Source organism: Portunus trituberculatus, chromosome 39 (assembly GCF_017591435.1).
Source record: "Portunus trituberculatus isolate SZX2019 chromosome 39, ASM1759143v1, whole genome shotgun sequence".
NCBI lineage: Eukaryota > Metazoa > Arthropoda > Malacostraca > Decapoda > Portunidae > Portunus > Portunus trituberculatus.
The window spans coordinates 18332508-18343046 of NC_059293.1; the positions used below are offsets into that span (position 1 = coordinate 18332508).

The following is a 10539-nucleotide window of genomic DNA, read 5'->3' on the forward strand; positions in this document are numbered from 1 at the left end:
ACTGGAGATGAAGGTACAGAGAGAAGGATAGAATCCGTAGGAGGGTAGTTTAGAAATTAAAGATTTGTGCCAGACTCTATCGAAGGCTTTCGATATGTCAAGGCCGACAGCAAAGGTTTCACCGAAGTCCCTAAAGAGGATGACCAAGATTCAGTTAGGAAAGTAAGAAGATCACCAGTAGATCTGCCTTTACGGAAACCATACTGGCAATCAGAGAGAAGGTTGTGAGCTGATAGATGCCTCATTATCTTCCTATTAAGGATAGACTCAAAGGCTTTAGAAAGGCAGGAAATCAAAGCTATAGGGCGGTAGTTAGAAGGATTGGAGTGGTCACCTTTTTAGGGACAGGTTGAATGTGAGCAAACTTCCAGCAAGAAGGATAAATAGAAGTAGAGACACAGATGAAAGAGTTTGACCAGGCAGTGAGCGAGTTCGGAAGCACAGTTTTGAGAACAACAGGAGGGACTCCATCCGGACCGTAAGCCTTCCGAGAATCAAGGCCAGAGAGGGCCAGGAAAACGTCTTTATAAAGAATTTTAATTTTAGGGATGAAGTAGTCAGAGGGTGGAGGAGTAGGAGGAATATGCCCAGAATCATCCAAAGTTGAGTTGGTAGCAAAGGTTTGAGCGAAGAGTTCAGCTTTAGAAAAGAAGAGACAGCTGTAGAGCCATCTGGATGAAGTAAAGGAGGGAAAGACGAAGAAGTAAAGTTGTTAGAGATATTATTGGCTAGATGCCAGAAATCTCGAGAGGAGTTAGAATTGGAAAGACTTTGACATTTTCTATTGATGAAAGAGTTTTAGTAAGTTGGAGAATAGATTTGGCATGATTACGGGCAGAAATATATAGGGCATGAGTTTCAGCAGTTGGATGGCTACGGAACCGTTTGTGAGCCGCCTCTCTATCATTGACAGCACGAGAACAAGCAGAGTTAAACCAAGGCTTTTTAGCTTTAGGGTTAGAGAAAGTATGAGGAATGTATAGCTCCATGCCAGAGATAATCACCTCTGTTATGCGCTCGGCACAAAGAGAAGGATCTCTGACATGAAAACAATAATCATCCCAAGGAAATCAGAATAGTACTGCCTTAGTTCCTCCCACTTAGCAGAGTTAAAATGCCAGAAGCACCTCCGCTTAGGCGGGTCCTGAGGCTGCACTGGAGTGATAGAACAGGTAACGGAAATTAGATTGTGGTCGGAGGAGCCCAACGGAGAGGAAAGTTTAACAGAGTAAGCAGAAGGGTTGGAGGTTAGGAAAAGATCAAGAATGTTGGGCGTGTCTCCAAGGCGGTCAGGAATACGGGTAGGGAACTGCACTAGCTGCTCTAGGTCATGAAGGATAGCAAAGTTGAAGGTTTGTTCACCAGGTTGGTCAGTGAAAGAAGATGAAAGCCAAAGCTGGTGGTGAACATTGAAATCCCTAAAATGGAGATCTCAGCAAAAGGAAAGTGAGATAAGATGTGCTCCACCTTGGAAGTCAAATAGTCAAAGAATTTTACATAGTCAGAGGAATTAGGTGAGAGGTATACAGCACAGATGAATTTAGTTAGAGAGTGACATTGAAGTCTTAGCCAGATGGTAGAAAATTCTGAAGATTCAAGATTGTGGGCACGAGAGCAAGTGGTGTCGTTACGCACGTATGCGCAACATCCAGCTTTGGATTGAAAATGAGGATAGAGCAAGTAGGAGGGAACAGAAAAGGGGCTGCTGTCAGTAGTCACAGACAACTGTGTTTCGGTTAGGAAGAGAAGATGAGGTTTAGTAGAGGAGAGGTGGTGTTCCACAGATTGAAAATTAGAACGAAGGCCACGAATGTTGCAGAAATTGATAGTGAAAGTATTAGATGAAGTGTCAAGACACCCAAGGTCGACAGCAGAGGGGCAGTCCGACCTGGGGACATTTATGGTCCCCTCCCCAGAGGGGGACTCCGAGGCAGGGCGTGGTAAAGGCATTATTAAATTTTGATTTGAAGAGAGTGTAAAAGTGTAAGGTGTTGTAGTGTAGTGTAGGAAGTAGTAGAAGTTGTCTTTAGAGGGCAGGCTGCAGCTGCTCAATTGTATAAATGAGACCACAAAGGGAACCGGGAAGAGAGGACACGGGGAATCACTCAGTCTGCAGCACTGCCTACATCCCCGTAAGTACCTCTCCTGGAGTATTCCACCGCCAAGGGGTGTTTCGTGGGTGCAGGTAAGTGGATAATCAATATGTAGCGTCACCCACCTTCACACGACATGACCTTCACCTGTCGCTTCGTGAGGGTTAGTGGGTCACCCTTCGAGAAAGAGAGAGAGAGAGAGACAGAGACAGAGAGAGAGAGAGAGAGAGAGAGAGAGAGAGAGAGAGAGAGAGAGAGAGAGAGAGAGAGAGAGAGAGAGAGAGAGAGAGAGGAAAGGGGGCGGTATAGGCAGGTGTGCGGTGCATGAGGGAAATGATAAAGTAGGTCGGCGCCAACAATTCTGCATGCAGGTGGCTTGGATAAAGAAAAGTGTTCTAGCACACACACGCGCGAGCCTACACATACACACACACACACACACACACACACACACACACACACACACACACACACACACACACACACACACACACACCCATAACAGCAACAGTTCAAGGTTGAGAGAATTGAGCTGTATGAATGTGCGTATGAATGTATGTCTCCTGCACGATTACGTTCTGCTTTGTTCTTTTGGATTATCATGAGGTGCGTCTTTCATTTACTTATTCGCTTGTTGATGGGATCCTTCCGGAGATGTCTATGTTAATTTGGAAGGTGCCGTTTTATCTTTTCGTCTTCTTCTTTGTCATTTATTAATTTTCTTGTAATTCGTATTTTATTATTACTATCATTATTATCATCGTCATTAACACAGCTTCTTTATTCATTTATTATGACTTTTATCATCAACATCACATCTACTTCCTAATGGGTCGATACAGTGTAGCCAGCCAGGAACACACGTGCGGCAGTGAACCCAGAACCAGTCTAGGAGAGACCTTTCATGAAGGAGGAAATGTTTGCCAACTTATCCAGCGGCAAGTGATGACAGAGCGAGGCTGATGGAGTGGCGCCTGATGCCCGCCGTGGTGAGGGTTTATCCTGCACGGCATGGTGAACATTCAGACCCAACAGAAAATACCTGCTTTGTCCAGAGAAAACTTGTGTTGTTCTCTACCAGCTCTGGTCGCACAGTCTGTATCCTTTCTGTGTATATTATTCCTCAAAATATGGTTACCTTCCTGACTATATCATTTTTATGTATGCATCTTCTTTTGTTGTAATGCCAAGAGCTTATGGGAAAACGAATAACATTGTATAAAGTTTCAATACACTGGCATGCAAAAATCCACGAATTCGAATTTCTGGTTTTCAGTTTGATTGTTGAATCCCAAGAAACCACTTTATGGCTGACAGGTTCGAAAGTTTGTTTCAATTCCAGCAAGGGAAGTCTTTGTGAAGCGGATCCAAGGTCACACCATTCACTGTTGGCGATACCGACACTATTACAACCTTCATACATTATAACCAGCTCAGCGAGACAGCACAAGGACTATTATAACTGTATCCTTTAACAAAGCAACACCGCACCTTTGTAATAACTAACAGTACCATCTCGGTCCAATTGTCAAAAGGAATGATGAAGGGTTGTTTTATGATGATTGATAATACAGCAGAGTTGGTACACCGGACAGCTCCTCAATGATCTATACTTTTTAATGAAGCAGCGTGATTAATGGATTACTTCAAAACATTTCAAAGAACTGAACTGTTAAGGTCAACAACCTTCAAAATGGAAACTCGCAAAAGGAAAGGAGTGGAATGAAGCATTACTATTAAAGATTTCATTTACCATATTACGCGAACGATTCTCAGGGTCACAAATTTAGTATCAAACCCAAATGAACTGTCAACGCTAGTCTTACGAAATGAATAGAAAATAAAGAAAACCAATGATTAAATATAAAGCAAAATAAAATCGAAAAGTAGAGGAAAATATGATCTGTATGATGTAGGTAATCGTGAATGTCATACCTTCTTTTTAGGTGAAACACTATCAGGAGGGCTGTAAAACTTGCGTGGCCTATATTCGTACACACGCTACACACACACACACACACACACACACACACACACACACACACACACACACCAAAGCATCAGCCTCGGTTAGACCAGTATCCTACGGTCTTTTCTTGGAACGATGCAGTTTCAGGTTACAAATTAATGACGGCTTAAAATGATCTCATCGTTCAATTCTCAGCGTCTTTGGAATATTCGATACTCTCTGAAGTTTCCGGCAGGACTTGCTTAAATCTGATGCTTGGCCACATCATTGAGAAATACCAAGTGACGTAAATAAATGTCAGATTCTCCAAGTTAAAGGTAAAAGCATGGAACACGATTAAGGAAGAAGAAAAAAAAAAAAAGAAAAAAAAAGTAACTGTCAGAGCTTAATGTTGCAATTCTGTCGGGCCTAAAAATACATCGGTGATTCAGTACTTGAGCCAAATGTAAGCGAAAGTTTTCAGTTGTATCATTAATCTTTCAAAACCAAAAACGTGATGTCATCTAGTATAAAAATCACGGCTGGATCTTAACTAATAATGCTCGTGTTATGGAATCGTTTGGCGTCTCATTCAAACTGTTTTCAAAGATCACGTATGAATAGTCGGATTCTTACAAATGTTTCATGATGATGCAAAAATTACCTTGTTAAATTATAACTACTATCATGAAGAAACGCTTGAAAACTCCAATAATTCATTACAACCTGTTGAAATTACTCGAGAAAAAAACGCAGAAATGTTTGAGAAAGTGGTCCCTGTTTTTCGTGTCATGGTGAAATCAGCAGTACTTTGCGTAGAGTTAAGAGGAACATCCCTTCTTCACTCCTGACACGCCAACACACACGCGGAACAACAAATATAATATATACTCTCTCTGGCACACCCCGCCAACACCTGTGAATCCCACACGCTGCCGGAAGTCCCCGTGAAGCCCTCTGAGCCTGTGGCCTCCCTTTCACCGCCTAACACATTGCTGCGGGAGGCCATCAGCGTGCGACACTCGCTTCACACACCAGTATTGGAACCTTCGTCAGGCTGCCCTGCACTCCATGTCTGCCCAACCAATGCGCTCTTACCATGAGAATCTTCACAGCTCGCTGCCCTGCCTGACCCACACAACACATACGCGGCAGGCAACAGTCGTCACCAAAGAGACCGACAAGAAGGCGGCCCACCACTCAGGCGCCACCGCCGCTCCCTTCTCTCATCATGGCGGTGGCGCGCCGCTGCCCCTCGAGGCCCAAACCAAACCTCTCTCTTCTTGACTTTCCCTCCTCCTTCACTTCTTCCCTTCCTTCCATCCTTTCGCCTCTCCCCGGCACTTCCCCTAACACCGGAGAGCGGCACCTCTCTTCTCTTAACCTTCTTTCCTATCCCTATCCCCCCCCCCCGCAGGGAGTCACCTTGACGCGGTGGCGGGGCTTGAGAGGTGGCAGGCGGCACCTCCTCAGGTGTCCCTCGCCTTGTGAACCAAGCACTCCCACACTCGGCGCCACGCCACCTCGTTGTTGTGGCGCCACTACCAATAAACCAGTCTCTGTCTTCACCTCTCTTTGATTTTACACGTATCCCAATAAAGTTATAAAACTAAGTCCCATACAACATCTCTCTCTCTCTCTCTCTCTCTCTCTCTGCGTGGAATTGATAAAAAATGATAAATAACTAATATCATTCAGATTTCTGCATTCGGAAACACACGCACCCATCAACTGTCAACTTTTAATTAACATAATTATATAACAAACCAATACCAACAACAACAACAAGAACAACAACTGCAGCAGCAAAAACAATAGCAATAACAGTAATAACAACAACAACAACGATAACAAAAATAATAGCAATAAAAAGTCACTCTACAGATATCTTAAAGTGAGTTAAAATTTGTATTTTCAATCGATTTAAAGATTAAAAGGTATTGTCACACATGATCATGAGAAACAATAGTATATCACTCTGTATTCAGGAATGATATGTATATCTCTCTCTCTCTCTCTCTCTCTCTCTCTCTCTCTCTCTCTCTCTCTGTTCCCTAATCCATTAAGGACAAAACAATACACACAAGGCGGCGGTGTGCGGGTCACTGCCTGCCACCCACGCCTTCCTATACGTCCACTGATAGTCAATGGACGATAATGGCCGAAGTTCAGGTGTAAGCCAAGAATTAGTAGAGGTTGACTTAACGCGCGGCTTATTCAGAATCGTCTTCTGGCACCGTTTGCTTGCGGCTCACCTAATGCACAGTCGGTCTCTCAGTCTCGGATGACGGCACTGTTTGTATGACGTGCTATCCGTAAGTGATGTGTGGTGTGTGGTGTGGTGTTACGGTTAGCTATCCACATCGTCAGCTTCCTCCTACAAATAGTTCGATTTTAACCTCTTCAGTACTGGGACGCATTTTTACTACGAGTTTGGGCATGATTAGACGACTTTATTTACATTAGGAAGTTTGTATGGAAGTCAGAAAATTAGCCCTACACAATCTTCTGTATTCTAATCCACACATAAGTTTCTGAAGCTGTGTAAAATCTCTAAATAATAAGCTGAATAAATATGAAAACGCGTCATGATACTAAAGGGGTTAACCAGCGGCATTTTCTTTTTCTGTGGTACTGAATTAAAACGGTGTACTTAAGGTGTGTGATGTTAGGGTTAGCTATCCACACTGTCAGCTTTCTCCTACAAACAGTTTTAAGCAGCAGCATTTTTTCTGTGGTATTGAATTAACACGGTGTACTTTGGTAACACTGTGCGGTGAAAGCGATAAATGAATGAGAACTAATCCACCATTACCGCTTCTATACTTCATCGTTCTGTCATTTTAATATGATCCACTGCTCACTGTCGCCTCTCCTCACACGCGTAGACCTCAGTACCAGCTAGTTTATGAGAATTACATGTTAAGAGATTAATTATTGTACCGAACACCGCAGCTCCTCTGGTGGTGATATATTCGTAATACACAGGAAGTCAAGGTACATGAACATCATAGCGGGAATATATTAGATCTGTCGTTTCAGTCGTGAGTTATTAAGAGTCTCCGGCGATATAACTTTCCTATTATGAAAATGTGAAAGTGTCCATCCCCAATTTTTTGACTGAGAAGAGAAAATGGAACGAAAGAGAACGGAGAAGGAGGAAGCAGTAGGAGAAAAACAGAAATGAACAGTGTAATAATAATGTAATGATTATTGAAATATGGAAAACAAAACAAAAAATAACGAATACTCTCTCTCTCTCTCTCTCTCTCTCTCGTATACGGCTTATCTACTTGTCCAGATATTTTTCTTTTCTTGTTTAAAAATTTTCGATTACTCTCAGTTTCAGAGCACAAAGGAACAGCGTATTCCCACAAGGCTACAAACGATCTTTTCCATTACAGAAATAAGACTCATTTATTTTTTTTCGTATTTTCGTCGTATATTCGTAAAGATCTCAGTCAACTTCAATACCAGACCTCTTGTTGCGAAATTAAACAATAACTTCCCGGCAACACACCTGAGGTTCACCTTTCTCTCCTACACTGTCGATAAAGACCTGAATAAGTCACGCTTCCTTTCTCACCAACACGCCCAAACTTCTCGCATATTAGAAATTCTGACGTTACGACTTCACTTGAACTTTAGTATTTTTTTTCAACACAGAGTCGACGCAAAAACCCAAATAGTCAAGCTTTCTACCTCACTACCCTCCTACACCTCTCGTATATAAGAAATTCTGACGTCATTATTATGTATACCTACTAATTCCACCCTCGTCAATAAAGCCGTCACCATTTATTTAGCCCAGGCCTCGCACGGCAACACAACACGTAGGTACTGTAACGCTGAGATAAGAACACCATTAAGTCTAATTACTCGGGGTTCTTGTAGCCGTGTCACGCTGTGGGCAGAAAACGGAATATTAAAATCCATTGTCGGGTCACCGATCGATGGGCAGTCCATAACCTCTTACTTGAAGCAGCAATACACGTAATGAGGTCATCAATACTCTGCCGAAAGGAGGAGTGAACTGCCTCCCTTGTGCATACAGAGGTGGTGGTGATGGTGGTGGTAGTGGAGGTAAAATAGTTGAATTAGTGGTGATTGTGAAAGAAGAAGAAGAAGAAGAAGAAGAAGAAGAAGAAGAAGAAGAAGAAGAAGAAGAAGAAGAAGAAGAAGAAGAAGAAGAAGAAGAAGAAGAAGAAGAAGAAAAAGAAAAAGAAGAAAAAGACGTAGTAGTAGTAGTAGTAGCAGTAATTGTAGTAATAGTAGTAGTAATAGTAGTAGTAGTAGTAGTAGTAGTAGTAGTAGTAGTAGTAGTAGTAGTAGTAGTAGTAGTAGTAGTAGTAGTAGTAGTAGTAGTAGTAGTAACATGAGCAACAGCAACAACATTTATAGAACTAACAATGATATCAGGAACAGAACCAATTACCACCACCATCACCACCACCACCACCACAGTGCCACCAGTAACAACAACAACAACAACAACAGCAACAACAACAAGAGTGTGGCAAGCCTTGAAAAGAAATAAACATATAAATGGAAAAAATAGCGTGGTAACTTGGTGAAGGTTGGCGGCACCCGTAGCAACATGAATGAGAGCAAGTGTAAACAAACAGGAAGATGTGACACCACTGCGAGGGTCAGGTGAAGGTGAGGGAGTCTACACCTGTCAATACACCTGTGCCTCACTAGATTCATCCCAAATATCGCTTGTTCTGTAACTTTTACCTCTCCGCCTCACTCACTTTGTTTCTATGATAACTTTTCATCGTCTCTCACCTCAATCTTTATCTAAACACTTGGATTTCATTGACTTCATATTTCATGTCTTTTTTATCTTTGTACATTTCACTAATTTCGTCTATTACCTCCTCCCTTAACTTCTATAATAAACATTTCTCGAAACGCATTTTTGGGGGAATCCTAAGAAATTTGTTGTAAATTTATTCACATTGTTAGCTGACCGATAAGATACACACGCACATTTGGAAAGCAAGTCGACAGTATTTAAGCTTAAAACCTCATCCAACTTCGCAAAAATTAACACACCATTCTCTTATTTCCGAATTTAGCCGCAAAATTTCACATGAACTTTTGGAACATACAAATTTGCAGAGCCGTACGCACGGAAGGCAACACGATTCACGCTTAAAATATCCTCACACTTATAGAACCAGCACTACATTACCTGACTTCTGAACCTGACTATAATATTTCACAACATGACCTATCGGAACATGAAAAATTAACCCAAGTAAATACCCGGAAGTTTTGACGGGAATGAAGAGCATGTACAGGTCTTGGGTGCTTTGTTTCCTGCCTCCTGTGGTGTCTGCTACAAGTGGGGATCGACCTGAGCCAACACTGCATGCTTAATACACTACAAGAAACAACGAGGCGCTACTCACAAATATTAGCCTGACTGTGAGTTACTGAAGCGAAGTAAAGGGCGAAGGAGAGACGATGTGATGTGTGTCTTCTCTCTTTTCACATCAGATCACAGCACGATGGCTAGCCGAGACTCAGTGGCAGTTGACCCCAAGGAAGGAGGAGAGTCAAGAGGAGCGAGGCAGAGCAGCAGGCGAGACAGGACTGCGTGCAGACCTGATGTCGCGTGCAGTCTGTGGTTCTCGATCTCCACTACCGCTTCGTGCACAGTTGCCAAATACTCCCTTGTGCCTTAACCCTCTTCCCTCGCACAATGATTCATACACGTACATATCAGATAACTCCGGACCATCTTTTTAAACGTTTACGAAATGGTACATGCAAGCAAGGAGCCTCTATTGATTTATGATATAACCTCAACTCTTTTACTGTGATCCAATGTCAAATCGATCAATTTAAACAGACAGATAACATTTGTGTGCGGCTCAATCAATAGGTACTACTGCTTCTACTACTATTGTTGCGTGTGTACTTGGTGAGGTGAAGACACGTGAGGTGCTCTGTTGTTCAGGTATCTAGGTAGTACCTGTCGACGGGCGCTGAGTGGAGGCATGTAGTAGCGCAGGTGCAAATGTATTAATAAGCTTAGTTCGTAGTGAGACAAATGTCCACACACACACACACACACACACACACACACACACACACACACACACACACACACACACACACACACGCACTTAATCAAATAATAATGCACTCAATGTTATCTTTAGTTTAACAAGTAGAATCATTAAGAAACCAGGAAGATTGTGAAGTGAGGAGAAAGTTACTTCTTCTTGTATCACTCATTAATCAAAGAAGTAATTTAGTGACTTCGAAATTCGTAACCCTTTCCCTCCAAGTTGTTGTAATAATTTTAATTGAAACAGTTCACTACGACACTGGTTTTCTCTACGTATGCCTAACAAGATATAAAATGAAGGAAATATGAGTGTACTTTATGAATTTCAAAGACTGTCACGGATGCACACACACACACACACACACACACACACACACACACACACACACACACACACACACGAGTACAAAGTTTCA

The 10539-nt window shown here is 42.3% G+C and overlaps 1 protein-coding gene across 1 annotated transcript in view; it reads right to left on the bottom strand.

The window, feature by feature from the left end:
* LOC123515756 (uncharacterized protein C12orf56-like) overlaps positions 1-9676 on the bottom strand; it is a 41978-nt gene extending 32302 nt beyond the window's left edge. The window contains 1 exon segment of the mRNA XM_045274612.1: positions 9459-9676. The gene's annotated coding sequence lies outside the window, so the exon portion shown is untranslated.
* Between the last annotated feature and the right edge of the window lie 863 nt (positions 9677-10539).